This window comes from Anguilla rostrata, chromosome 1 (genome assembly GCF_018555375.3).
Source record: "Anguilla rostrata isolate EN2019 chromosome 1, ASM1855537v3, whole genome shotgun sequence".
Classification (NCBI taxonomy): domain Eukaryota; kingdom Metazoa; phylum Chordata; class Actinopteri; order Anguilliformes; family Anguillidae; genus Anguilla; species Anguilla rostrata.
Genome location: NC_057933.1, coordinates 5,951,864 through 5,979,557, shown reverse-complemented (window position 1 = coordinate 5,979,557; position 27,694 = coordinate 5,951,864). Strand labels below are relative to the sequence as shown.

General features: G+C 43.9%; 1 protein-coding gene across 2 annotated transcripts in view; it reads right to left on the bottom strand.

Moving 5' to 3' along the window:
- LOC135237213 (leucine-rich repeat and fibronectin type-III domain-containing protein 2) overlaps window positions 1–26,643 on the bottom strand; it is a 136,132-nt gene extending 109,489 nt beyond the window's left edge. For both annotated transcript variants that reach the window (XM_064304130.1, XM_064304216.1), the window contains exon 1: window positions 25,929–26,643. The gene's annotated coding sequence lies outside the window, so the exon portion shown is untranslated. The remainder of the gene's footprint in view (window positions 1–25,928) is intronic.
- Window positions 26,644–27,694: the final 1,051 nt, after the last annotated feature.

Genomic DNA, 27,694 nt, shown 5'->3' with positions numbered 1-27,694 from the left:
CCATTTTAAGGGGAATTGTATGTAAGTTTGGGACAAACGCATAGTTTTCTTCCCTGATTTGGCACCGTACACGGTTCACTGTAAATAATCAAACAATTCACATGCGGATGGAGTGTACATTCCCAGCTTGTATTTGTGTAATTTTCTTGACACCCCCCCCCCCCCCCACGCTTGGCCAGCAACTGCCACCGAGACTAACAATTTTCCTGCAGGAAACCCTGAACCATCAAAAAAAAAAAAAAAAACAATAGCCCAAGCCAACGCCAGCAAGCAGTTAACACTAACAACAGCAATAACAACCAATAGCCGGGAGCAACTGCAGCACATTGAGGTCTAGAAATAAATGCGAAGGGCAGGCTTTGGCCCCTGGCCCCAGTGTTCACTGCCCATTAGATAAGCGTGGGCAGAATAGCCAGGAGGACAGTGCTTCTGGGGGATCAGAGGTGGTTACCCAAGGTATTACCTCTCTAGGTGGGAAGGACTAGCCTTTACTGCAGAGGCACGATGTGTTTTATTTTCTGCAGATTTTTGTTGTTGTTTAATGTCTGATTTAAGCACCATTTGTTCATGAAGTGACTGGTGGGTTAGGTGTACATAGTGTCTTGTAGGTAACTGATTGATTGGAATGTTTTGAGGTGTGTCTAATTGTGGGCCTATTTAAAATCATCTGCATGTATTAATAGAGGGTAATCTTTTTGCAACTAAGTTTGGGCAGTATGCTAGTAAAACTATTGCCAACCTTTTTTCTAAAGTGTCCAAATAAGTTAGATGCAAATGTCCCATAACTAGCCTACATAAAATATCAGTGCCTGTATTTCTGACTTGTGTGTAAATAGACAGTTTTATATATTTTTGAGCTCTGGGAATTTAAAAAAAAAAAAAACCTTTGGTTGTCCAAAAAATTGGTCAGCTCAATTCAATTCTTTCAGGAGCCAATAAGCACAGCCAGGCCACTGTAAGAGGGAGCGTCCCCATGTCCCCCACATTATCAGCACCTCCACTTTACAGAGACCATATCAGGCCCCACCTCGTTAGGCTCTACTCTGAAGTCCACCAGGGAGGCAAGCGGAGCAGGCTGCCGCAGGGAAACACCTCCACAGCAAAATGCATTCATAGTCCACAGAGTCATAGGCCAATCTCCCCAACACACACACACACACTCATACAAACACGCACACGTACACACACACATGCGCACACACACACATGCACACGCACATACACACTCATACATGCACGCACACACACACATGCGCACACACACACTCATACACGCATGCACACACACACACACTCATCGACGCACATACACACACGCACACACACACTCATACATGCACGCACACACACACACACACGCACATACACACACGCACGCACACACATGCACACGGGCATACACACACACGCGCTCACACACACCTACATGCGCATACACATACACATGCACACACACATACACACACACACGCACACACATTGTAAATATAAAACGCATATAATTATTACAGTATATTACAACAGCTGTCATGCATACTCCCAGTGCTAGTTGTTGGCGGAGGGCAAACATTTCAGTGGTTACATGCCTGTGGTTTGTTTATTAATTCATGCAAGGATGCAATCCAACTCACGCTGTACTTAGTTTGATATGATCTGACAACCATTTGTGCTATTCCCTACCTCCCTCCAAATGCACAAACTGATAACCTCAAATCTCTTACACAGATGTGCACACTAAGCCACAACAGTGCAATTTGTGATACAGTCAAAGACTTTTTTTTTTTTTACCTTCCGAGTCATGTTTTTTTTTTTGTTTGTCTGCTTCACTTTCATTTTTATTGCAGTGTCACTGGTTTTTTCGAAAATCATTCAACTCCTGACATCAAAACAAACAGCACCTTGGGAGCTTGAACGAGCATCCTTAAGCACAGCCAGCCTTATCCGCAAGTGATTTCACCACAGTGGAAATGAAGAATATGCATACTGAATAAAACACAGTCGAGCAGGACAGCGTACAACGCACAGTCGGAGGGAATGGGTGTGCGGGAGTTTCAGAGAGAACAGAGAAAACGACAGAACACACAGCGAAGTGCAGACTGCATGTGGCCCGGATACTGTCTGGATCTTTACCCTTAATAAAATCCCAATTAAATACAAGTGTGTTTTTTTTCCCCCTACAGAAACATAGTTTGAGAGTTCAGATATTCCTGGAAAGAACTCGGCAAGTTGTGTTTGTTTAAAAAAAAGAATACATTAAGGATTGCATTTCACCACAAACTGAAAGATAAGGAGAAATATCGACAGAATCTGGGCCTGTGCATCCGAGTCTCTTCGCGTCCCGAGTCTCGCCATCTCTTTGGGTAAGCCCGCCCTGCTGAACACAGCCTTAAACACAAGCCTGCTGAACACAGCCCTTAACACAGCTAAGCCTACGCAGTCCTGAACACAGACCAAAAAACCTAGAACACAGCCAGAGCCTGAACACACCGAACCCAGAGCCAGAAAACCGCAGCCAGACCCTACCTGAACCCCACAGCCAGAGGACCCCCTGAACACAGCCAGTGCCCTGAACACAGCCAGAGTCCTGAACACAGCCAGAGCCCTGAACACAGCCAGAGCCCTGAACACAGCCAGAGAACAGCCAGAGCCCTGAACACAGCCAGAGACCTGAACACAGCAGAGCCAACACGAGTACACTGAGAGCCTGAACACAGCCAGAGACTGAACAGCGAAACCTGAACACCCCAGAAAGCCCCTGAGGACACAGCCCAGCCAGAGACCTGAGCACAGACTGACCCTGCATCCGGGGCAGCACCTGCCATCCCCCCCTCCCCATCTCCCAATACCCCCCCCCCTCCCCCGCACCCCAATAACCACCACCCCCCGAGGCACTCGCACGGCGTGTTTCGCGGCCAGAGGCACTCTTCAGCAAAGTACATACAGATGGAACGCTAGAACATCCAGGTCCCTTTATGCACAGGAGCACGAGTACCGTAGACTTGCAACCCCCACCCTATCCCATGATGCAATGAAACTTTGAGAGCCATCTGGACCAAGAAGTACATTAGAAAATGAGGCCCCACAACAGCTGATATGTTTCTAAACAGCTTCTGAGCTGATTTTTAATGGACATGTGTCGCACACATCACCCACAGATTAAAAAAAATAACATTGAAATCATGATATAAATACAAAAAAGACAAAGCAATACTACTGTACAAGGGATTTGGTTAGCTTGGTGATAATGAATTATTTAAGGCCTGCATTTTAGCTTTCCATAGACGTGATAGAGGTTTACACGGTCACTGCATTAGCCCGGCTGGTGCCTATATTTACATGGAGCAGAAGTCCATCTGGGGAGTCTGCGCAGCCCGTGCCCTCCACCGAAATCGTCTGGCGTGGACCTCAGGAGACCTGGGATCAGACCACTCAAAAGTAAACCTTAAATTCTTTAACGCGTCGGAAAAGCGGGGAAAACGCTGAAAGCTCGAGTCTCGGGACTTGGGAGAGCTGTCCGCTCGGCTGCCGTCAAGGAGGAGAGAAATGACGGAGAAAAAGAGAGTGAGAACGAGGGTGGGGGGGGGGGGGGGAGTCGAGGGGGGGTGGGAGCCTGCTCTAATTCGCCCAATTTCCCTTCTTAGTGCTCATTTGTCAGGTTTTCCCTCCTAAATCAGTCTCCGAGGGTCAGACTTTTGAGTGTTTTTTTTTCTCCTTCCCGCTGAGACAGAATCGCAATGGCGTGCTTCCATTCCCATTTATGCCATTTATGCGGGTGCAGAATTCCGCTCTTTTGAATTCTTTCTTCTTTTTTTTTGGCAGGTGGCTCTCCTGAGCTCCTCTCTCTTTCCCCCCTCCTCTTCTCTGCGTCTGAGTTTGTCTCGCACTGACAACTGAGGAGCGGAGAGAGATGCATTACACGGCCCGGTTTGTGTACCCAGTCCCCATTTACAACGGGAAAACCTGACAGGAGAAAGTCTCTCTGCCTCTCAACAAAGGTGCTCCTATTGGACGCCGAAGAGGAACAGGCAGTTGCTCTTCTTGATAGCTGCATAGCTTTCTTATTCTGTTCTTTTCTTTCGTCTTTACTTTTTGGGAAATTTTGGGCCAATCTATTCTGATGCAACTGAATGGTTTTTGGTCCAAAAAAATATAATTACCAACAAAAACTACTTGTTTTCTTTACACACGCCAGGAAGTACTCCAGCCAAATTAAAACTTTTGAATGATGGACTACAAGTAACAGTTGTAGGTAACAGATTTGACTGAAAGAGGCTTTTTTTTTCTTTTGGCTCCCATCATCTGTTTGATCCAGAGCCAAAATGGCTGCAATTTCCCACAAAAGCATGAATCCCAGGTGAAATCACTGTTCCCTCCCTTGCAGCATAATGAACATGTTGTCAAACAAATGGTCTGCATAACAGATTTTAATCCCTCATTACCGGGTCCTGCACCTTCCGTGTAGGACCATGTTATCTGGCGCCTGAGCCACCGAAGATCAGGACTTAGCGTTTCACCGCTGATGAAAGGCTGCTGTTAATTCAATATGTTCTCATAATCCTGCCCGCACTACAATGCAGCTGATACCGCATACTGCAGAAACCGACGCTGCTTGCAGTGTGTCTATGGCCAAGCAATTAGAGAACGCTGAACCACACAGAGATATGTACGATGGTACACGCGATATGGGTCCTTCCTGCAGCTATCCTCCTGACCAATTGTTTCCCTTCAACCTCTGAACACAAAGCAGGTTCAGGTTTATTACCACTTGCTCCCGTTTTTTCTTTGAGCTCAAGCGGCCAAAACCAGGCTGCATTTTTGAAGCTCACTTCCTTGTCTTGTTGAGTGAGGTTGTCGCTCACTAGCGCCAGTGCATTTGGCTCCAGTGTAGGTGTTTCAGCCACCCGTTTTAATGTAAGTCAATGGTAACAATACGGTTCAAATTTCAAAGTCAATAATTTTTTTTTTTTTTCCCACAAGAGCATTTCCACAAGAGAGTCCTTGCTCAGCACATCACCATGGATACAAACTCATCATTCACTTGTCATTTTAACTTGGTGCTCACTTGTCAAGCAAGATATTGAAAGGACTAGTTAGTGAACATTTTGCCAAATAAACCAGGTTGGTTACAGTTTAAAATTCTAAGAGTGCCATGATCCACCGAGATACTTATATACCATGCGCGTAAATTTTGTTGATTAGCAAGCAAAATAACAGATTTTGCTTTTAAACAAAAACATTAGTTCATCTGATTAAAAGTCCTGAGATGTGGGACATTTGTTCACAGTTTGCTTAGCTCTTTTTGACATCATACGGTTTTTAAATGATAAAACTTTGTTCAACAGTCAGAAAGTGTTTTAAACAAAAAACAAAAAAACCAGTGCATTAGAATTCAAGGCTTGCTACTCAACAGAGACTGGAACAGAAGCTACAGTAGCATTCACGAGGTGGCCCGAGGGCCAAGTTTGAGAACCGAAATCTGGCTTTGAGAGGTCTGCCGTAGGGGGCTGACAATATTCAGCTGTTTGCAAAAAACATAAATAAATAAATAAATAAATAAAATAATAAAACAGGCTGCCAAAGCTTGTCATCCCAGCAAAATGTTCCCCGTGCTCAAGAGAACAAGCCATTCTACAACACATACAAGCGACTATGAAAACCTGCTTCCTGGGAGCAGACACTGCACTGCAGTCTCACAGCCGATTGGTCCATCCTAACAAACCCAGAAACAGGAAGTAAGTCATAAATAAACCCCTGTCGCTGGAACACATTTCCTGTCACGGTCACCCAGAGCGTTAGACGCGAGACACGTCTGTGTAGGCTACCGCCAGATTCTCTGTGCCTAATTATATACATCCTGACATCTCTAGCCAATTAGCATTCTGCTGGTAATTGAATTCTAAATTTACCGTACACTGCGTGCACACGGACAGGGTGGCTATTAATACCGCTCAATGGAAGCTTTATGGCAGGTTGGCGCATTGGATATGTGATGCGTGTGTGAAAGTGATATGAGTATTGGTGAACCCTGTGCACGAGTAAATTGAGAAAACAGGGCAGAAGGTTTAAGGTACTGGTGATTAGACTACTTGTTTAGCTGGATCAGGTGAGTGAGTTATTGTTATTTCTAATCATTATATTTCATTACAGGCATTTAGCAGATGCTCTTATCCAGAGCGACCTCCGCAATTTCGTACACCCCATTTACGTTGCACCCATTTATGCAGCTGAATGCATACTGAAGCAATACCGGTTAAGTACCTAGCTCGCTCGAGGGCAACAGCGACAGCATCCTACCCGGGAATCGAACCCGCGAGCCTTTATTTTCAGCAATGTACGTCAACGACTTCTAAAATTACCAACATCCAGCCGGGCAGAATTCATTTGTGAAGAGGGAAAAAAAAAAAAAAAAAAAAACTTGGAAGTGAAGACGGAGCACTTCTGACATCACCCAGGTAACAGCGGCCGAGAGGCTGTAGAAAGGGTCACATGTCTAACGCTAAGGAGCGCGTTACATCCGCCCTACACCGCTCAGCTGGCAGCCGTCCCAGACAGCCTCACATCCAAACACCCCCGCTGCGCCCCCCCTTCCCGCCCTCCCGCCCCCCCGCCCCAGGTGTCAGTCGCTCCTACGCGCACAGCAGGCATTGAGATGTGCAGGTGTTTGCCAGATACGCCGGGCCAAGGTGTTTCGCCTGCTTTCTGTGTGTGTGAGTGTGTGTCTGTGTACACGTGTGGAAATGTACAGCCATTGTTATCTCCCCCCTTTTTTTGTCTATGATAACAACAATAAAGTGATTTGAACAGTTCGTAAGAAAGATGGCCCCCAAGACAGCGGCTTTGGCCAATTCCATTCGACTTTAATTTAATTCAGCGTGGTTGAGTTCAGGAAATAATGTTGCTTATAGTACAAGAAAACATGTCCAAACACTGACTTAAATAAACAAATAAATAAATAAATAAAAGATTTAAATAGACTCATTCTCATTGAACTTTGCATTTTGAGCTCCACAGCAGGAAGTAAAAATCCCCAGGTTCAGTCTCAGTTTCCTGACCGTTAGCCAAGACGCTAATTTACTGACCAGTGTGAAATCAGGTATCCCGTGACTCCCTTTAAGAAAATGGCCGCCGTGATTCATCTGGACAGCCGACTGCCTTGAGAGCAGGGTTTTTATTTTCTTCTGTAGCCGCTGGTGAAGAAACCACACTTCAGTGCCTGTGGCCATGTCTAGGCCACATCTGAGGCCAATTACCGCTCTCTCTCAAATGACATATGATTAAAAAAAATCTTCCAATTAAAGCTTTTTTTTTTATGTAAAGGAATAATGTGGTAGAACCCCCTGTTCCTACATTTTCATGAAATCAATACATTCCATTAATGTCAAATTAGGCGATAAACGAATAGGATCTGAACTAAGGAACCCGAAATAAAATGGAAGTAGACTTTCCGTGGAAGTAATATTTCTGAGATCAAAAATATAAAAAATAATTTAAATATCCCAGAATTCTTTGCCAATTGTACTGACCCCCTGTCGATTCACAGTCCCTTGTGGTGTCCAAGTGGCTACACTGCAGTTATGATTTTATTGAACAATCCAAATCAATGAACTGACAGGCTGGAAATTACACCGCCTGAGATACTGGAGAAATTGCCATAGTGCATGCATAGTCCGATACACAATTAATGTCTCGCTTTTGGGTGGTACAGTGGTGCAGTAAGAAGCACTGTTGCCTCACAGCAAGAAGGTCCCTGATTCAAATTTCAGCCTGGGGATTTCTGTGTGGAGATTGTATGTGATCTCCCCATGTCCTTGTGAGTTTCTGTCAGGTACTCCGGTTTCCTCCCACAGTCCAAAGACATTCAGGTAGGTTAACTGGAGACTCCAAATTGCAGACTCCATACAGTAGGTATGACGGTGTGAGTGAATGGGGGAATGGTGTGTACACGCTGCGATAGATTGGCGGCCTGCCCAGGGTGTATTCCTGCCTCTCGCACAATGCACACTGGGATAGGCTCCAGCACCCCCTGCAACCCTCACCAGGATCAGTGGGTATAGATAATGAATGGATTTCTCTGCACTAAAACAACTTTGATCTGTTGACAAACCAATGGGGACAAACCACTGGTCCTCACTTCATATGGGTCACAAAAAGCTCCTTACACCCCATTTATGGTTCCGGCGGGCCCTCGTTAGTACCTGAGGGTAAGACACAATTTTGCATCCACGTTGCAGGGAAACAAGAGGCTCAGCTTGAGGCTCGGACGAGGGTGAGAAGCACAGGGGACCCACTGCAAGGAAATGTCTCTGTTTAGCCTGGTCCAGCAGTGGCATGATTGGACACAGCCAGACGTCGCACATCAGTTCCACTTTAACAACACAGTGAACGATTCCCTTTTGCAACATGTAATATGCGACGCTAGGTGCGTAATACATCTTACTCCCATTCTTCCGTCTTGTCTTAAATCCGCCGACAGAACCCAGCGACCAAAGATGGGCAATGCGTTTTTTTTTTTTTCTCTCTCACTCATTGAAATCAATAATGGTTGTTTCATAGCTGAAATTAAGGCTTGATCCTCTTTGTTCTGCATCCATAAAATTTCTGAAAGTACCCTTGAATGTTTGGATCAATGAAGAGAGCGATGCATAAATCTCTTTCAGTGTCCCTGACTGTCTGGCCGGCTGGATCGCACGCTCGTGTGTGAAGGCAGGCATTGAGCCCACTGAAGGCTGGCCATCTCGGCAAAATGAATCTTTAGAAAGGTACACAAAAGCCAAACAGAGTGGCTATAAATCTGCGGCTCACCAAAGTACTTTGTTTTTTTTTTGTTTTTTTTTTTCAAAGGCACAGAGCATCAGGGCTGACATGATAGCCTTTATCTGACTGAAACAGCTCTCCTCATCTCTCTCTCTCTCTATCTCTCTCGCTCTCTCCCTCCCATCTCGATCTCTCTCTCTCTCTTCCCATCTCACTCTCTCTGAATCTCTCTCTCCTCTCTCACTCCCCTTTCTTTCACTCTATCTCTCTCCTCTCTTTCTCACTCTCCATCTCCCTCACTCCATCTCTCTCTCAGTCTCTCCATCTCTCTCCTTTCTTTCTCTGACTCTCTCCATCTCTATCTCTCTCCCATTCTTCCTCTCACTCTCTTTATCTCACTCTCCCCAGCGCTAACTGTTCATAGACACTCATTTGATTCATGTGATTTGTGCATTTTAATGATAGACAGCTGGTGTTCATCTTTAGGCAGTGGCCAGTGTACAGAGAAGGACTGACCCACAGCACACGCTGAATATCAAATTTTTCAGGTTGTGCAAACACACGACAGTTTTAGCCAAATTAATGCATGCAATCACAAATATAAACCATCACTTGGCAAGTGTGCTAAGCTTTCATAAATCTTCTTGATTCATTGTTGATCTTCCTCATTATATGAATAAATAATTACATAAGGAACCAAATCTTTTTTCAGTTTGGGATATGCTTCCCTTCTCTGCGATAACACTAGCACAGGAATGCAAAACCTGTATGCACTATACAAGATAAATATGCTCTGTGCTTGAAAGTTTTATCTGAAATGCAATACATCCATCAATTCCCCCCACAGCCCAAATTCACTGCATTGCTTGTAATATGAATGCAATACTGTTGTATAGGATTTCTCCTTTAAAGTGATGCACAGAGAACAGTATCAGGATGATCAGCAGCATTATTTTAATGGTAAGTAGGGCAGGTTTCTCAAAAATTCCCTTCGATTATTGATCTTGAAAATAAATGCAGGCTGAGGGGGAAATTATTGGGTGACCTGGGTTTGAAATTACACTGTTATGTACATTCACACAGTAAAATGTCCAGTGTTAATTCAACACTAGCAGAGTACATATGAGTCCCACAGGGACCATATGTACCCTGTAAGAGTTGATTTAACACTGTAAATTTCACCGTGTATGCATAACCAATTAGCATAAACACAACCACAGTTTGAGAGAAGAGAGGGCTGAATTTGGAAAACCAAAATCTCAGAGATGCCTTCCCCGATTGTCTTCAAGTAAAACATTTGCTACCACTGAGGTATAGTTAACTTTTTTTTTTAAGTCAAAATCTTATCCCCCAGATAACAGCTCAAGAAGAATAAGAAAAAACAAAAGCTTTAAGGAAACCAAAAGTTCATATTACCAAACAGACAGACACTGCAGTAGTATGGGTCAAAGCACACCAATCCTATCCAAATTACTCTTCAGATGCCGGTAAAACCAAAGCATATGGACCACAAAACAGATGATTTTCTGCTCTAAACACCGGTGGATGTGTAGGTTTCGTTTTGAATAATCAACATCTACAGGGTTAAGGTTTTTTCATTTGCAGTGTTTTACCCAGGGTAGCGTCACTCATGGGAAAGCCACTGGCAGCACAGAAACTAGGCGAAGGCAAAAGTCCGATGCGGAACGCAAAAGCGCGTCAGCCCCGGATCACCATTAAACCAAGCGGACCTCTCAGGCCATTTCGCTCGACAGTCGCCGGAATGGAGTTTCTCGAGCTTCTCCCACCTCATAAACCTTTCGATTCGCCAAATCCCGGCGTGATTTCCCAGAATACACCGGACACTCCCGTCTCAGCGTCTCACAGCGATAACCAGCGGATTACCGTCTCTTGCTTTTTTTTTTTAACAGTAACATTCCAGTCGTTCACCGTCTAGCAGCTGCAGTTCGAGAACCTAAGAACTAATTTTTTACTTTTAAGCAATAACAAGGATGACCAAAGTAGGTGGGGAATGCAGGAAATTAGGAGAACCCCAGGTGGTCAGACTGCCAGCCTAACTGGATTTGGCCAGAACACCAGGGCTAAAAACCTTAACTATTTTTTTTTTTAAATACATAAAAGTATTTTTTTTTAATGCATAAAAGCATATTTAATAACCCCAGTGATTCAGAACCTCAAAGACCTCACGTCTCGTCTGAAAGACTGAAATTAATTAGTTCACAATTGCACTGGTGAGGGAACATATCTGCGGCATATTCAAAAACACACACGCAGTGCTGCACACTTTATTACTCATTTCTCCAACCGTACCAAATCGCAAAATTGAATTTCTCTCTCTGAGGTGCATATGAAAAACGCCTTCCAAAATTGATAAACCCACCATCAAAAATGCGGCAAAATGTGTTTTGATTTTGTGTAGCTGCACTTTGCATAAAAAGGTGTTCTGGAATATAAATGCCTTTTTTTTCAAGGTTTTTGTGCGGAAAATCCCCGAAAATGCTCAGCGCTGGCAGTTCAGCGCACACGCCTGTCTGGTTAAATCACCGAAATGGGTGAACTAAGCCTACACAGTGGCAGATAATTGGAGTGTCTAAGTGCAGATGTTGCAATCTGGTTGTTTGTTTTTGTTTCTCTCCCTCTCTTCCTTGTATTAATTGACAGTGCCGTGTCCTTGTGAAAAGACTCTCTCGGATCATTTTAATGAGTTTGGCATTTTTATGTAATCTTGACACTAAGCTAATATAACGCAGTATAGAGAGTCTGCCGTTACCTCACTACCCAACCCCCCCCCCCAAAAAAACGCCCCCCCACCCCCACCCCCACACGTTCCTGTTGAGTCATGGGCCATCTGAAGGCGAACCAATGAAAATGACAGCTTTAAGGCTGATGGCCCCGACAGAGCCATTTTTTATTTCCTGTTTATTTATTTATTTATTTATTTATTTATTTATTTATTTATTTATTTATTTATTTATCTCTTCGCTTAATAGGGCGCTCAGAATCATAACCATTTTTAAACGGCCCTGTCCTTAGCAGACAAGTAAATTTTTTTACGCTGCGTATTGACTGAGGAGCCGAAAAGAGGAACGAGATTACATTTCCCTCCTCCTCATCCTCGGTCCCACGGTCACACGGTCCTCGTTCTGCAAACCCCGTCCGCGGAACTGGGAGGGAAAATAAGGCGATATGGCGATACGTACGCCGCTCGCGACCCGCCCCCCGCAGGATCTCTGCCCCTGTAATTGAATTAACTAAACGGCGCGATCCATACAGGGGGTAGCGGGCCGACTGTTAGCCCGGCTCAGTGTAAGCGATGCGGCGGGAGGCATGCTGGCAGCGAGGCACGGGCGCTCGGGGACCGAGAGAGAGAGAGAGAGCCGACAGCTTTATCACAGCAAGACAGATGCAATATCTTATTTCATCTCCTTTCAAATGGGGGACGCGGTCGAAGCCATTAATCAGAGAGCTGTAATCTGAAGCGATAGATAGATAAATAAATAAATGGCGTATTGGGGCATATAGTGCGGAGTGCGAAGTATTTGGACAGTGGCACAATTTTTGTTGTTGGTGGCTTGGTACATCATGTGCTCACTGGATCTGAAGTATAACAATGAAGATGAGGTTAACGTGAAGACTGTCAGCTTTCATTTGTGGGTATCTACATCCATAATGGGTGATCCGGAACTATAGTCCTTTTTATAACCACCATCCTGCCCCCCAGACCCCCCCAATCCCCCCACCACCACCACCACCCCAACTGGCTCTCTTCTCTTCACTCATGATGCGGCAGCAACAGAATGAATTCCGAAGCATACAAAAACATCTGATCTCCTCAGATCTAACCAAATTCCTCAAACCTCATTTGAAAGGCACTTCATCTCACAGCAGGACAATGACCCCAAAACAGCAGCCAAGGAGTTTTTTCAGGGCCAAAAAGTGGAATGTTCTTGACTGCCCAAGTCAATCACACGTCCTGAATTCGACTGAACGTTCATTTCACTTGCTGAAGACAGGAATTGAAAAGGGCTGTAGTACAGGCCTGGCAGAGCATCAACAGGGAAGATACCCAGCGTATGGTGATGTCTATAGGTCACAGACATAAGACAGTCATTGAATGCAAAGGATTTGAAACCTAAACATGTCAACATGACAACTTCATTTCAGAATGGTGAATACTATGCTGGAAAAAGGCTGTAATTCCTACAGGGATCAGCCAATATGGATGTAAATACCATCAAATTAAAGCTGCCAATCTGCACTTCAACCCCGTATTGATTGTTTAATTTCAAATAGTCTGCCTTCGCTGGAAGGCGACTCATAAATAAATCAAACAACAACCAGCAAAAGAAATAAATAACTGAAAAAAAAGAGAGGCCCAGAGAAAGTGACAGCTCCTCGTGTGCCTGAACCACGGCCACCTCTCCATAAGCTTCAGATCCCGCAGATTTACAACTTTTACACGGACCAGACACGCCTGGCAGCGTCTGGACTTTATACACATTGCTCCGAAGGAACACGGGAAGCCTTCCGCTTCCTCGTCCCGTACGCCGCTGTGTTTTTGACACAAACTCCTGACGCTCGCCGTCTCTGATTGTACCGTAAGGCTCACTGTATGATAATTCGATTGTTTTAAAGTGTGATGGTTTTTGTCACTGCGGCACTGGTTGCTCACCGTTGGTGGTACCAGTTGATGATGTTTTGTGTTTTCTTTTTTCTTGCTTTCTTACCTTATTATTGTTCTGAATTTCTTGTTTATTATTATTATTATTATTATTATTTATTTTTTTTAAATAAGTGGTGGTTGAGGGGGAGAGGGTGGCTTATCTTATGTACGGTAAGAGATGAAAGGGGGGGGAAGTAGTTTTGTGTGTTTGTAATCCTGGTCAACAGTGAGTGAAATGCAGGACAAAAATAACTCCATGTGTCTTTTGTCAGGGCAGATATCAAGTGCACCCACCTTAAGTCATTTTATTCACATTAAGACTGGTCTCTACACCATTTAACAGCAGGGGTGTCAAACTCCAGTTCTGCATGGCCATAGTGCCAGGTTTTTGATGTGCTCAGCACTCTAAGTCACTGATTGGCTAGAGATTAATCTAAGCAATTAATCTAAGTCACTGATTGGCTAAACATTCCACATACCTTGTTTCTTCGAAGGCTTCAACTGACTTTTGATTATCTGACTCACCCACCCACACATGCACAAACACACATGCATGCACACACACACACATACTACTCACCCACGCACACATGCACACAAACACACACACATCCACCCACACACACATGCACACAGACACACACATGCACAAAAACACACACACATCCACCCACACACACATGCACACAAACATCCACCCACAAACACATGCACACACACACACAAACACCTCTGCTGAAACACCTGATGCCATTGTGTCATTCAATGACACCCTGGTAGAAGAATCAGAAGCAGTAGCGGGGTCAAGGACAGAGCGAGAGAGTGACAAGAGAGAAGATGAATCACATTCCACACAGCCTGAGCCCGGTAAGAAAAGGCTCCTTCAAAAGAGAGCATCTTTCAGGCCTCTGCTAGCCTAGCTACCTCAGGCAGGCATTATTCACCGCATTCAATTGTTATATTAATCAAATTTATTATTTTCACCGTGGCCAATAGCATGTGGTTGCTGAACCAGCAAATGGAGACAGTGTAATGTGCATAAACAGAAGGGCCTTTCTTTAGTGGCTCACCCTTATTACCTCTGCCAGCCAGCTCAGTAAAAATTGCACTGTACTGCATCTCAAAGCAAAATGCGCTTCCTTGTTAATTCTAGCACACAATTCCAAAAAGGGCTCGAGTCAAAAAAGAAAGTTTGATGAGAACTAGCTGCAGAGCCATTCAATTCTCTTAATTTAATTAATTTCTTTCTTTCTTTCTTTCTTACTTTATTTACTTGGATCCCCGTATAGACCATTGGTTGCACGTGTAGTTCACAGTGACTTTGATGGCTCAGGAGGGACCCAACCTCTGCACTGTTCTCTATGGAAGGCAGGCGACTGTGAACCGCAAGCGTGCAAACTGCCACAGGGAATGAGCATCGGTGGGCCGTCCGATGGCGTGTGTCCCCCCACCCACCCCCGCAGACACGCGACACGGACCTCAGCGAACGCCGAAGCGTGCGGTGTCCTGCCGTCAGAAGCCACATGATCCCTCCGCAAGCCGTCCTCACTGAAACCGCGTCAAGCCACGACCGTCTCCCGTGTGAACCCCGCCGCTGAGAGAGAAGGAAAAACACGCGGCAAAAAACCCACGAGCGCTAACCCCCCCAGACATCGGTGTTGTCATGGTTTCAGCCGCCGCCAGCGGTTGGGCCAAATTGCAGGCGCTTCTCTGCCACGCCGCGCCCGTATGCTAAACCCGAACGGCTCACGGGGCGTCGAATTCCACCGACGCTCTTTAAGCGCGGCGGGAAAAATCAAGGAAAGCGGTGGGGACGCTGAGTCAAGCTGCGCCGCCGTCGCCGCGGAGACGCCATCACCGCGGAGACGCCGCACTCGGAGAGAACCCTCGGCAGGCCGAGAACAGAAGCTAGCGGGGAGATCAGAGGCGACGTGGGGAAGTGCTCCGTTCATGCGCAAATGTCATTGTCGAGAGAGAGAGATCTTCATTGCCACCCCTGCCAACTTGGGCAGCCCGGCAGTGTAAATATTCATACTTATCTATGAAATGAAAAAATTACAGGTTCATTACAGTGACAATTGTATATACATTTTTTTATTTTTCAATTTTTCCAATTGCAGACCAAATTTGGAATGTCTAATTGGCAAGCTCATGTATACTCATATATGCACAACTCACCGTTCTCCTCCAAGACAGTCGGTGCCAGCCAGCTGCTTCTTTTCACACCACAGCCGCATTTGCGCAGAGCGGGGTGGAGGAGACCCAATCATACGCGTGTGCATAGAGAAAGCCAACGGGCGCCAAACATGGATTTACTAGAGCAATGGACACTGCTATCACCGCCAGCTGAATCCCTCCCTTATCCGTATATCCCTTGGGCGACACAGAGCTGATTGTGTGCTGCCTCTGCATGGCTGCCGGCCACAGCTGGCACCGGCGTGGGCCAGATTCGATCCAAGACCGTCATGCACACTCGTGTACCACGAGCAGTTCTTTTGTCGAGTGAGCTACCCAGTAGCTCCACGCCAATTGCAATTTAATTAAAATTAAAGGACCGGCACTCTCTAACACACACACACACAGATATGCACTAAGCAGTATACCTTTGTGTACTTGTTCAGCACTGCTTACTGATATTAACAGGGCCTCACATAAGCATTTATCTAGTGGCCGGAAAAAAGCACAAATAACACACATGATGACGATGACTAATGGTGAGTGAGCAATGTGTGTGCCCTTTGCGATAGATTGGTGACCTGTCCAGGGTGTACTCCAGCCTCTCGCCCCAATGCACGCCGGGATAGGCTCCAGTACCCCCCGCGACCCTGCCCAGGATAAGCGGGTACACATAATGGATGGATGGATGGATGATGATGACTGTAATAACATGGTTTAGATTTCTAATACCCTTCGCACCACAAGCAAATCCAGAACCAGCACAAATGGTTTTTTTTTCCCCTTTTCTTTTAACCCTCCTGTTCTGTTCATTTTTTAGGTACAGCAAAAATGTTCCCGGGTCAATCCCCATACAGGGGGGGTTTGCAAATACATGAAATGAACCATTTTCATTTAAAATGTTGATTACACTAATTAAGGCCAGTAGAAGAAGTTTCATACTGAAAAAATAATTTTAAGTATTTTTCCGAGATTTTCAAACTTTAAAAGGGTCATTTGACCCGCAACATAACAGAGGGTTAAATATAACACACCATTACCAAAAACCCGCAGTGATATGAAAGAGGTCACATGGGTTTATTTCAAGCTTGCCTGAAGCTGAGCGTCCTTTCTTGCACTGTAACACAAACACAAAGCGCGCTCCCGTAGATGGGAATAAATACAACAACGCACACATAATGGAGCACGCCATAACGGCTGCTGCAGTAGTGTTCAAAAAAAAACCTTGAATATGTACCGCGCGACCTCTCTGCTTAAAAGGTCACGCAGTGCTGTAAATAGGCTAATTGAAACACAGAAATAAATGCCTCCATCTGAAACGGGAGTACAACGGGGCCACACCGAAATGCTAAATCAACTCTTACAGAGGATATTTTTACAAACGATACCCATTTGATCCCATTTGTGCTCGTGTCAACACTGTAAGATTACCATGCATTAACACTCACCAGTTTACCGTGTACGGAAAAACAAAGTGCAGTTACTTTTAAATTAAAGGGATAACTCCTACATACAGTAAATGCACTATAAAAATAAATCACATGAACACTAAAAGTAGCCCTTGATACAGCAATATGTTGTTATAACTTGTTCAGAAGTTATAAAAGAGAATTTGCAGTGATATAGGCTTAATATGGACCCACACTAAGTACCAGTTAGTGGTCGTCAGCCAAAAATAAAAAGACATTTTAAAAATTCTAGTTCCACTGAAAAAATAACATAAAAGCATAAATTACTCATCACAGGTGGACAAATTAAGCCGGGAAGGTACATTAACCAAGACTGTATATGTGTCTAAGACGAAATAGTTGTGATCAATCAGCGCCTTTGTCTTGGCAACGGCCCCATGGCAAAGGAAAGGAAAAGTTTAAGCGCGGTTAAGCAAACCGTAGATCACCGGCTTTATGGTCAATAATAAAAAAGGCGAGCCGATGGGAGTCTGGCTTAGCAGGGTCTCCGGACAGGTCAGTGATTAGAGCACCACAGTATGGAGGCATTCGCTTTCAAAGTTGGTTTCCGACTTGAAAGTTTTGTCGTCTGACGTGAACAGGGTAAACAGACGGTAGTTCCCAGCATTCCATGAAAACTGAGACTGAGCTAAGCCTCTCTCAGTCCACAAACAACTGTTTACAAAACATTCCGTATTCGCATTCGAGGTGAAGCATTTAAAGGACGCAATTACTTAGTCTGGGCAGAGCCACTGCTTCCCTCGACAAGCAGAGAATGCTGGGACATTAGATTCTTTATCTTTATCCATGTTTTTTTCTGGTTTCCTTAGGGATTGACAGGGGGAAGTCGCCTCATTGTTTCTGTGTGAATAATGAGGTACCAGAGAACAAAGGAGGAGAAGAGATATATCCGTGCGTGGTATGAAATTCTCCCAAGCCGGATTAATGATTTAAGCGACATTTTGACCCGCGGAGGATTTTGTCAGGTGCAGTTATGCCTGACAAATACCTTTTGTACAGACCTGGTGCCATAGTCTGTCACGCAAGGTCAATTAGCACCTAGAAAATGCATACACATCACCACCATGTCACTCAGAAAAGCAGGATAACAAGCAAGCAAATGTTTTAAACCCTTCTTAACATAACCCCTTGAAGAGTAGGTTTTTTGTAATGTTTTTTTTTTTTGTTCATTCTAAGTCAGTGTTCTAGAACCACAGCGCTTTCAATTACCGGTAGTGATTGCAATTTACTATTTCAGAATACCTCCCTACTCCAACATACTTACCAAATTGAAAAAATACTTTCCTATTCCAACATACTTTCCAACAGAGCTTTGACCTATTCATACAGCTCCCTTGGCTAGCAGTAGGCCAGGTTCTAAGCCAACATTAAAGTCAATATATTGCTCCTCCCTACGGTTCAAAGGGGACTCTTATTTTGGTTTCAGGTGACATACCCCGGGCTCAGCAGTCCTGACCAATGGAATCCATTATTTTCACTTATTTATTTTAAGAAATATCTCCCGTCGGTTTTCCATCATTACAATATAAAATGTTATGACAGAGAAAGTATATGGCGAGAGAACTTTATTTCGCCAGCAATAAAACACGGCGACAGCGCCTTTCTGCTGCAGAAGCACAAAAAAGGGAAAAAAAGAAGAAAAAAAAATGCTTACAGAAACGAACAAACAACGGCCGTGGACAGATGAGGGTGAATGATGGGCGGGGCGATATGGGGGGGGGCGGGGGGGGGGAGGCACACCCCTCCATTGTGAGTCCATCAACGAGAGCAGGAGGAGTCGCCGCCACGCACAAGCCCACCGTGCCACACAATAAACCAAATCCAAAAACAGAACTGCAGAAGTGTGCAGGTAAATGTTCCAGGAATTACGGCATTAGAGGCGCCCCAAAAGCTTCCTGTCGTAACCCCCGGCCTGCACCATCACGCAGCCAAGGAGCGGACGTGTGCGAGAGCGGGAGACACAACAGCCTTCACGCCCACCGGGACCACAGCTTAGACAAGACCGGCCGGATTCCTCAGGTTAGTTCCCGCTAACGATGCACCTGGTGCCCGCCGGCTAAGAGCTGTCACCGGAGAGGAGCAACCTCTTCTGATTTCCACCAGTGCCGCGCGCGGTGGCCCACAGTTCACGGCTCGCAGGAGGAGAAGGGCCCACGCTCGGCCTGTAGTGTTTCGGTTTTTTTTTTGTTTTCGGTTTTTTTGGTGTGTGGGTGTTGGTGGCATAAGCGGTTACTCCAGAGATGCAATAGTTGGCACACAGTCCATATTTTGAGGCTGAAAAAAAAATTGTTAAAAAAATAATAATAATAATAATGATGTCAAGAAATGTCCATGTGGTCAATGTTCAATGAAAGTACAGATGGCTGAATAAAAAAAACAATTTCAAGAGTTTAATTCATTCCCCATTTTTAATGTGTCCTCTTTGATCTACTGAGCCTATTGGAGTGCTGTGTGTCTAAAAAGGGCTATTTTTAAATGGTTTTGTTCGTTTCATTGACAGATTGAGTCTCGGTTTTTGCAGATGGCTCAAACTGTGCTTTGACTGACAACCTTGTTATTCAAATGTTTTTTTGTATTGTACATCAAAAATGCGATATTTTGGGGTTTCTAGCTTAATATGCGACAAAGAGAATGTCAAGTTTCTTTTGATGTGCAGAGATATGTAGCGTTTGAGAGTGGGAGGTTGGGTTTCTCAGCAAGAATGAAGAACTGTGTCAAAAACAAGAAACACAAAACAAAAAAATAAAAATGGTACAGGCATATGTCCAACAACACTTCCCCAGACAGTCGTAAGGACCGTGTGACAGTCGGTCCTGTAGTGAAGCGGATTGGTCTCGGCAACGCCGGCAGGTGGACAGCACCACACCTTTAAGCACCTGGGCTGATTAGTTAACGCAACCCAGGTGCGTGTGGTGTGCTCTCTCCACCAGCCGCCGTTGCCGAGACCAGTCCGCTTCACCGCCACACCGAACGCCACAGTCCGCCATCCATGTCCTGAACCGCGGTCGGAGCAGCAGGGAGGACACGGCGGGTCACGCCCTGTCCACGCCCTGTCCACGCCCGGGACACGCCCCTGGGACATGCCCCGTACGCCAGGTCAGACACCAGGCGGGACACGTCCCCCGGGACACACCCTTGTACGCCAGGTCAGACACCATGCGTGAGAGGCCCAGGTCTAAGCCCATGCCACTGAAGCATCCAATGACATATGTGCCATTATTTATAGCCGGCCAATCCACTGAGGTGTCCTTAGAGGCCTGTCAGACCTCCAGACCTGCCCGGAAACCAGCCGCACTGCACCGGCGACTGCATTAGACACATCACATCAGACAAACCGAAAAACCGCAGGGGGGGTTTTAATGTAGTTAAAAATGCAGTTAAAATAAGTATAAATATAGACACGGGGCTGCAGCAGGATGGCTGGGTTTAAAGGCTCGAACAATGTGCTCATGCCTTCGCGGAGAAGAATGCAAGTGTTTCTGACACAAAATCAGTCACATGTTTCTATTTATAACTGCCTGCATTATGCATTATAGGGGAGACGTTCCCGTGGGTGTGGCTGTGGAAGGGTTGGCAAGTTACTGTAGATGTAGAGCATCTACAGATACAGAGTGAGCCCTCCCTGGCTTATGAAGATTTATTCATTCATTCATTCATTCATTCATTCACCCATTAATCAGCTCTAACACAGCCACACAATAAAAAAATAAACCCTATAATACAAACCCTACCTGTGGCCTTCACAGAGTATGTCTTATGAAGATTCATTCATTCATCCACCCATCCATCCATCAATCCATCAATTCATTCAATCATTCATCCATTCATTCCCCCAGCAATCAGCTCTAATGTCACACAATAAAAATAAGCCCTATAATACAAATCCTACACGCTGCAGTCAGAGTATGCGGGCATGGACACCCCTGCATAATAGATGCAACTTAGTGCCAAATACAATCATTGACTGTTAGGTGGAAAGACTGTCAATAACCACTGACATAAACTACACAAGCCTAAAATACAAGAAAGATCATTGATTTGCTATCAATGCATATTGTGCAATATTTTGTTATCGATCTGGCATAACATTTTGACATAACTTTTCTGTCACAAGTGTCATTTTGCCTCCATAATATTTATGTAACCCTTTTATTAACACTGGCATTGCCTGTTTAAAGCAGTTTAAAGCTTATTCATGTTGTATGATGGATAATAACGTGAAATATATCATTGAAAGATATGGCTTCATTTTTTAAAAATAAAGCTTGATTTTTCACTCTGGGCCAGGCACCATGAAGCACTGCAGTTTCTTATGAACTCGCACACCAACTAAGTACATTTAAGCAGTTAGTATATGCATGCAACCAGTGGATGAAGTGGCTAATTTTAAGTTCATTAGGGGGAAATGCACTAATCCCTCGAGGTAGAGGCGACCTCTTAAACTGCAGGCGTGGGGATTAAGGGAGATAGCGGCATTATCTGGTGCTTCTAGAGCGTGCATGTCTTAAAGAGATCCCGCAAATGTCTCAGAGGGAGTCATGCACACGACCAACCGCCCCCCCCCAACCCCCCCCCCCCTGCTTTCAGAAGCCTTCCGCCCAGCGGGATCTCCCAACACATCTTTCAACAACAGAGGAGGGGAAAAAAAAAAAAGATCTAAAAAGACGAGGTAAAAATGGCACATATGGAACATCCTAAACCAACTGAAGTGCAACAAGCGTAAAGTGGGTTCCCATGACCGGTGCTGAAACAAAGTGAGCTATTATCAAACGTCATGAGCTGTTCCCCGTTTCCTGGAAGTAGCAACGGCACTCAGGTCTGCTCGACTGAAACTTCCACCGTCTTTAAGGGGGTTGGACTTCTGAGAAGGGCAGCGCCGCACATCTTAAATGAAGCCACATTTCAGACGGTTGTCTGAAATACCAACATCAGCAGCCCTTTAAGTCTTAAGGATTGATTACAGAGTAAATAAAACCATCTCACATTCATCCAGTGGACACATCACAAGGCGTGACTGCAGTGGCATTAATGCCTAGGCAAAAGCATGCTTCTGGCACTCGAGGGCCAGTAAAATGGCCGGCTTCCTTTTTAACGTGATAGGTTTGTTGATTAATGAATGCCGCTGATTAGTCAGAGATCCCACTCATCTGGATTTCTAGGTCTAAATCAGTCTCTGATTGGAGGGTGAGAATGAAAACGGGAAGTACCAGTAGGCTCCAGGGCTGGATTTGAGCTGCATCCCTTTAATATGATAATTGGAGAGTGCATGCCTAAAAAAATGTTGGGAGCTTCATGATCAAGCGTAGTGATCAGCATTTTTATTAATCACGCTTAAAAGACTCCTTTCCCCAGCCACGGTTATTCATGAAGCCCACAGTTATTCATGAGCCAGTACTGTCCAGGACCCCGCCCCTGACAGAACAGGTGCACGCCTCGTGTGTTTATCTTCGGCATAACCACATCGTAAATGTGCGTTGTCCTGCGATAAAAAATGCCATTCAAAGCTGACAAGGCCGACCGACATCTGCTCACCCCATTCAAGCACCCCTTGTGCTTTGTCTTCTCTGGTGAAACATATTTCTCTCCCTCATTGACCCTTTTACCAAATGCAGAAAAAAGAAAAAAGAAAAGAGGAACTGGCTCTCCTTTCCTGCTTACTGAAGTCTCTGAGGTCTCTGGAGGGATTCTGGCCTACATATCAGCACACACACACACACAGCCTCCATCACGCGGGCTAGGTTTCTGTATACATGCTTTTAGCATGCATACCATATTTCCCATTTAACCTAATGTTATTTATGAATGGCATTTCAATAGATCCTCATATTTACACACCCAGACATTAGTTACGGCACCAGTGGTTCAGTGAATTATACTCAATCTCCCTCCCTTCTCCGGTAGGAGAAAAGCCAATGTCTATTACACGTCTGCTAAGATGAATCATTGGCCCTGTGTCTATGGGAAATAACCAGCTTTGCACACAACATACATCAACTTAAAGACCCATTAACAACCATTTCTTCCCAGTGTTGTGCTGCATCGTGCCACTGGCCCAGTGTTGATCAAACTATAACCATAGATTCCCAGCCTGTATCAGTTGATCATTATCAAATAAAAATAAGAAAAAAATCATTTTTAAAAACTTAAATAGTCACCTATATACTTTTGAGAAGGCCAAACTAGTCCAATATTCAACTCCTGGTATCAGTCAGCAATTACCAAAAAACGTAAAAAACAGAAAATCCCTCTACTAATTTTATTTCCATATCTTTGTTGTGTCTTACTATACAAAGAACCATAAACAAGCTAAAAATGCATCATCATCACCATCGTCATCATCATCCTGAGCACCATCATCATAATCTTCATCATCGCCTAAAGTCAATCATTTGTTTGTCTTCATCTGTTGACAATGCACCATATCTAGCCAATATCAGTTACAGACATGTCTGTATACACTGTGAAAGACATGAGTGTGATTAAAAATAAATTAATAAATAAATGCATACATACTTCTGAGTCATATAATCACAAGAACAGCAGGGTAGTCACCATTTATAAAAATTATCCTTAACATAATAAGACTAAGTATATGCCATAATTAGTATCTTACCCCCCTCCATGAATAATAACTATATTTCATTGCAGTTATGTAAACATGGACTTTCATAGTTAGCCAATGTAGCCCATGTGGTAACCTTGGTAACAGTCACTCAAAATGAGCCACAGCCCCAGCTAGAGCACTTGATAAATGCATATTCATTCCTTGGAGGGTGGGAGATGGGGGTGGATTTAACTGGATGTTACTGCTTTGTTTTATTTCCTGTGTCTTGTAAGCATATGAAATAAAATGAATAAATACTGTAAAATAAATAGCTCAATGAGTCCTTAATGATTTCACCAGGATAACTTTTTTTTTTACCTGTCTCCACAGGATGTGTTATTATGCAGCCATTATATAGCTAATGGTGTACAACAAACCTGTACCATGGGGATGTGGGTACACATCATCGGTGGTGAATCTGAATCACAGCTATCTTGCTCGGTGCATTTATTTAAATAATAAAAATGCGATATGGTACCACTTTTCAAGTAATAGCGTATTTGACCTCAGGCAGAACAGAAAATACCAGATTTTGACAGTTTGTGGTTCGTAAATATTAAACAACGACTGACATTACAGCACAGACAATGTTTTGTACATAAAACCGTTCATATAATGATCAGTGTCTGTGTGCTGATTAAGCCACTTCCATGAGCTGTTTCTCTATTTTTTTAATATCCTGAATTCTTAATTTTACTGTTAAACTGAGCTTACTGTGGTGCTGAACATAATGCCTAACCTTGAGTCAATGCCATACAGCTTTTTAACGGAGAAATACCATTAAATAAAAATCAAATACATAAATTTAACGGACAAATAATCAACAATAGTGCATATGCTGGAACGCGAGCGCGTTGCCTTGTATTTTGCGCGTGACGTATATCAGAATACAATATCTGCATTGTAAAATGCATTTGGTGAGCGAGGTTTTATTGCAAAAAATCTGCACATAATTCTCCACCTACCCAGGTCTATACAAAACGAGCTCGTACGAGAGTTTAACGCCATCCAGTATTTTACATTTCCAGAAAAGTACTGAAACCATTTGACTCCTGAAGTTTATTCAGAACAGTGCACACAAATTCTGATATCTTCCCTTTTATTGTCTATCCCTTTTATCACCTGCTTACACAGAACGGACATTGGCTACGATATGCACACGAATGTAAACTCGCCTCAGTCGGCTGCACCACGTATTCGACTTGCATTCAGCATTAGCCTAACCTGTGATGCATGGCTTGCGGTGTGATGCAAATGACAGAATATTACTCTTAGACTAAATTAAAAAACTATGTGGCGTGTCTACATGTTGGTGCATGTGTACCCAAGAAGCGAACAACGCGCGGTCTTAGGAATAGTTTATTTGATCGAAGTAGGTATATGAACGGAATAAACACTTTACATTGATTTGAAGCGATGGATGACAACACGTTACATTCAGTTGGCGTTTCAATTCACGACCAGTTTTTGCGTTCATTTATTGTGGCTACTTGCATGCATGATTACGCATTAAGTCTGTGTTCCAAAGGCACAAATTACCAATGAATGTGTTACTAACAACGAATGTTTACTTTCCCCGAAGAGACGTAAACCGGCTAGAATAGCATTAGAATATAACATAAGTGCCGTTGTTCATATTTAAACGTCATATGTTACAGCATTTGGTTCGATGTTTCCCCTGTTTTTATTGCATCTGTATGGATCAGACTGGCACGAGCGTTAAGTCATTTCTAGTCGGCGTTTTGTGGCAAGCTCTATACTTAAAAAGGTCATACTTAGGCGGTCCTATTTCCCTTTCGGCGAAATTGAACAAGTGAGTAAATAAGTCTCAAGATTACGACTGTTCTGAAATGTTGAAGAAGAAAAAAACTGTTACGCTGGCATGGATTTACAAAGGTTGAAGGGTTAATGGAATATTCAACAGTGTACTTTTGGCGTCTAATTTACGGTAGTACCGCATTTAAATAAGTATCAGAATCATCAGAGAGACGCGGTACTGGGTTAAACGTATGTCTATTTGTCGAGGCAAACATTTTTGAACCGGAGAGAAATTGAACACCTATATCATCGCGGTCATGCTTACCTTAATTGTATTCACATGCGTGTATCCCGTGTAGCTTGGCTATTTATAAAGTGCGGATTAAATATGCGAGCGTTGCTCTGACTAATATCTTTCGTGGAGAATAGTTATAATGATGCGAATAAATTCAACCATCATATCACACTTAGAAATATACATTATGAAGCGTTGCCTTCCTCTTACCTTATTAATCGGACGTGTATCCATTGTTTGCAATTAACTGCAGGATTATCGGTGCTCGCTTTTACTCCATTATCGTTCCAGGGCATCGTCTTCTAATTCCAAAAGAGAAAAAAATGCCAAAAAAACGAACCAACAACGCGCATCCTTTCCCGGCTCCTTGAGGAAATTGCGAACGGCGGGGCAACCCGCACTGCGAGCAAAGCGGCAGCTGTAGCTTTCGCAACACAAGACTTGTATAGTTTCCTCTCAAGTTGAGTTGGAAAAGATCTCTCTGGTGTGCTCCAGGCGCAAAAAAAATTCCAACGCGTTTAGCGAGCAAGACGATAGAATCCAGACAGAATGCGTCTTCGCCTATACCTCCATCGGTGCTTTCTAGTCCTAGTGTATCCAAATAAGCGAGTGCTTCAAAATGTTATATTTATGACGAATCCAGAACGGCGCGAGACGAACCGCGGTAATTTAATAAGGAAGAACGGCCCATTGCGCCCCAAAGTGGTATAAGCACCATGTAAGTGCATTCAAATGAATACATATATTTATTTATTTACGCCACAAATCAAGCGGCGTGTGCCCGGCGCACGCACAGCACAGCCGACAGCGAAACTAGGAAAGGCTTCGCGGAAGGCATCAGACAGCTGCAGTGAACAAGCTTAGATCTGTAGATGGCACAACCAGCACAGTCGTGTCTCAAGGACGGGAGGGGGGGTTGGGAAAACAGGTCGACAGCACCGTGCACACGCCCATAGACCCAGGGACATCGATTTGCTATTTGCTTCATACCATCAATTACTCAAATTCCGGTTTAGTTGTTGTCTCTCATTACCGTAGATCTTGTATTACGCGACAGAAAGTTCACCAACATTTTATTTATTTAGTTATTTAATTTATTTTAACGAGATGAATGTATGCGGTCTGCAATAGAGTGCAGTTTGAATTAGGGCCTCTAAGGACGAGTCTAAACAGTTTAGCAATTGAAATTATCTAAGAACGTAAGCTCAATATCAAACAAACATGAAAATCCAGTGTCGACTGAAAAATACAGCAGGGGAACCAACAATGGATGACTAGCATTTCGACAGTCTTTGAAATAAAAATAAACGTATGTAACGCTATAGTAGATGTTGAATGTTACATAGCTTTAGGCTACATAATGAACGTTTGAATTCGAACGATGTGTGCGTATTCCCAGCATGCATTTACCACCGCATCTTTTCCTCGGCTTTTTTAGTGACTTTTTGTTTTGGATAGAGTTGATTTTATTTATGAATTTATTTCTTGTTTGTTCATTTGATTGTTTGTTTGTAAATAATTGGTTGACATATAATTGTCAGAGGAAACTTTGTGTATACAATGAGGCTAACATGGCAATAGTGCACTGTTGTTATTGCAGCATGGGCTGGTGGATTTTTACAACCCCCTCGACCTGTTGTGAGTCTACTACCCTGTCGTAACCGAACAATAGTAGGACTTTTTATTGTAATGTGACCGAGACTACTGTATATGTATCAACTCAACAACAGCGCATAATGAAATGCTCAGTGTTGTGACAAAATGAATTTTATTCTGACAGTGTGCGTTAGGTCCACATTGGAATCACATACACTCGTTTGTGTATACCATATTTATAGGCCTAACATAGCTGATTAATGAAGAGATTGAACAGTTCATAATCATGTGATCTAAAGTTGAATTTTGAACATTCAAATGCATTTTCTTGTGAAAAAAGTTAAGCAGTAGTTGTATTATCTGGCATACACAAGGTAAAA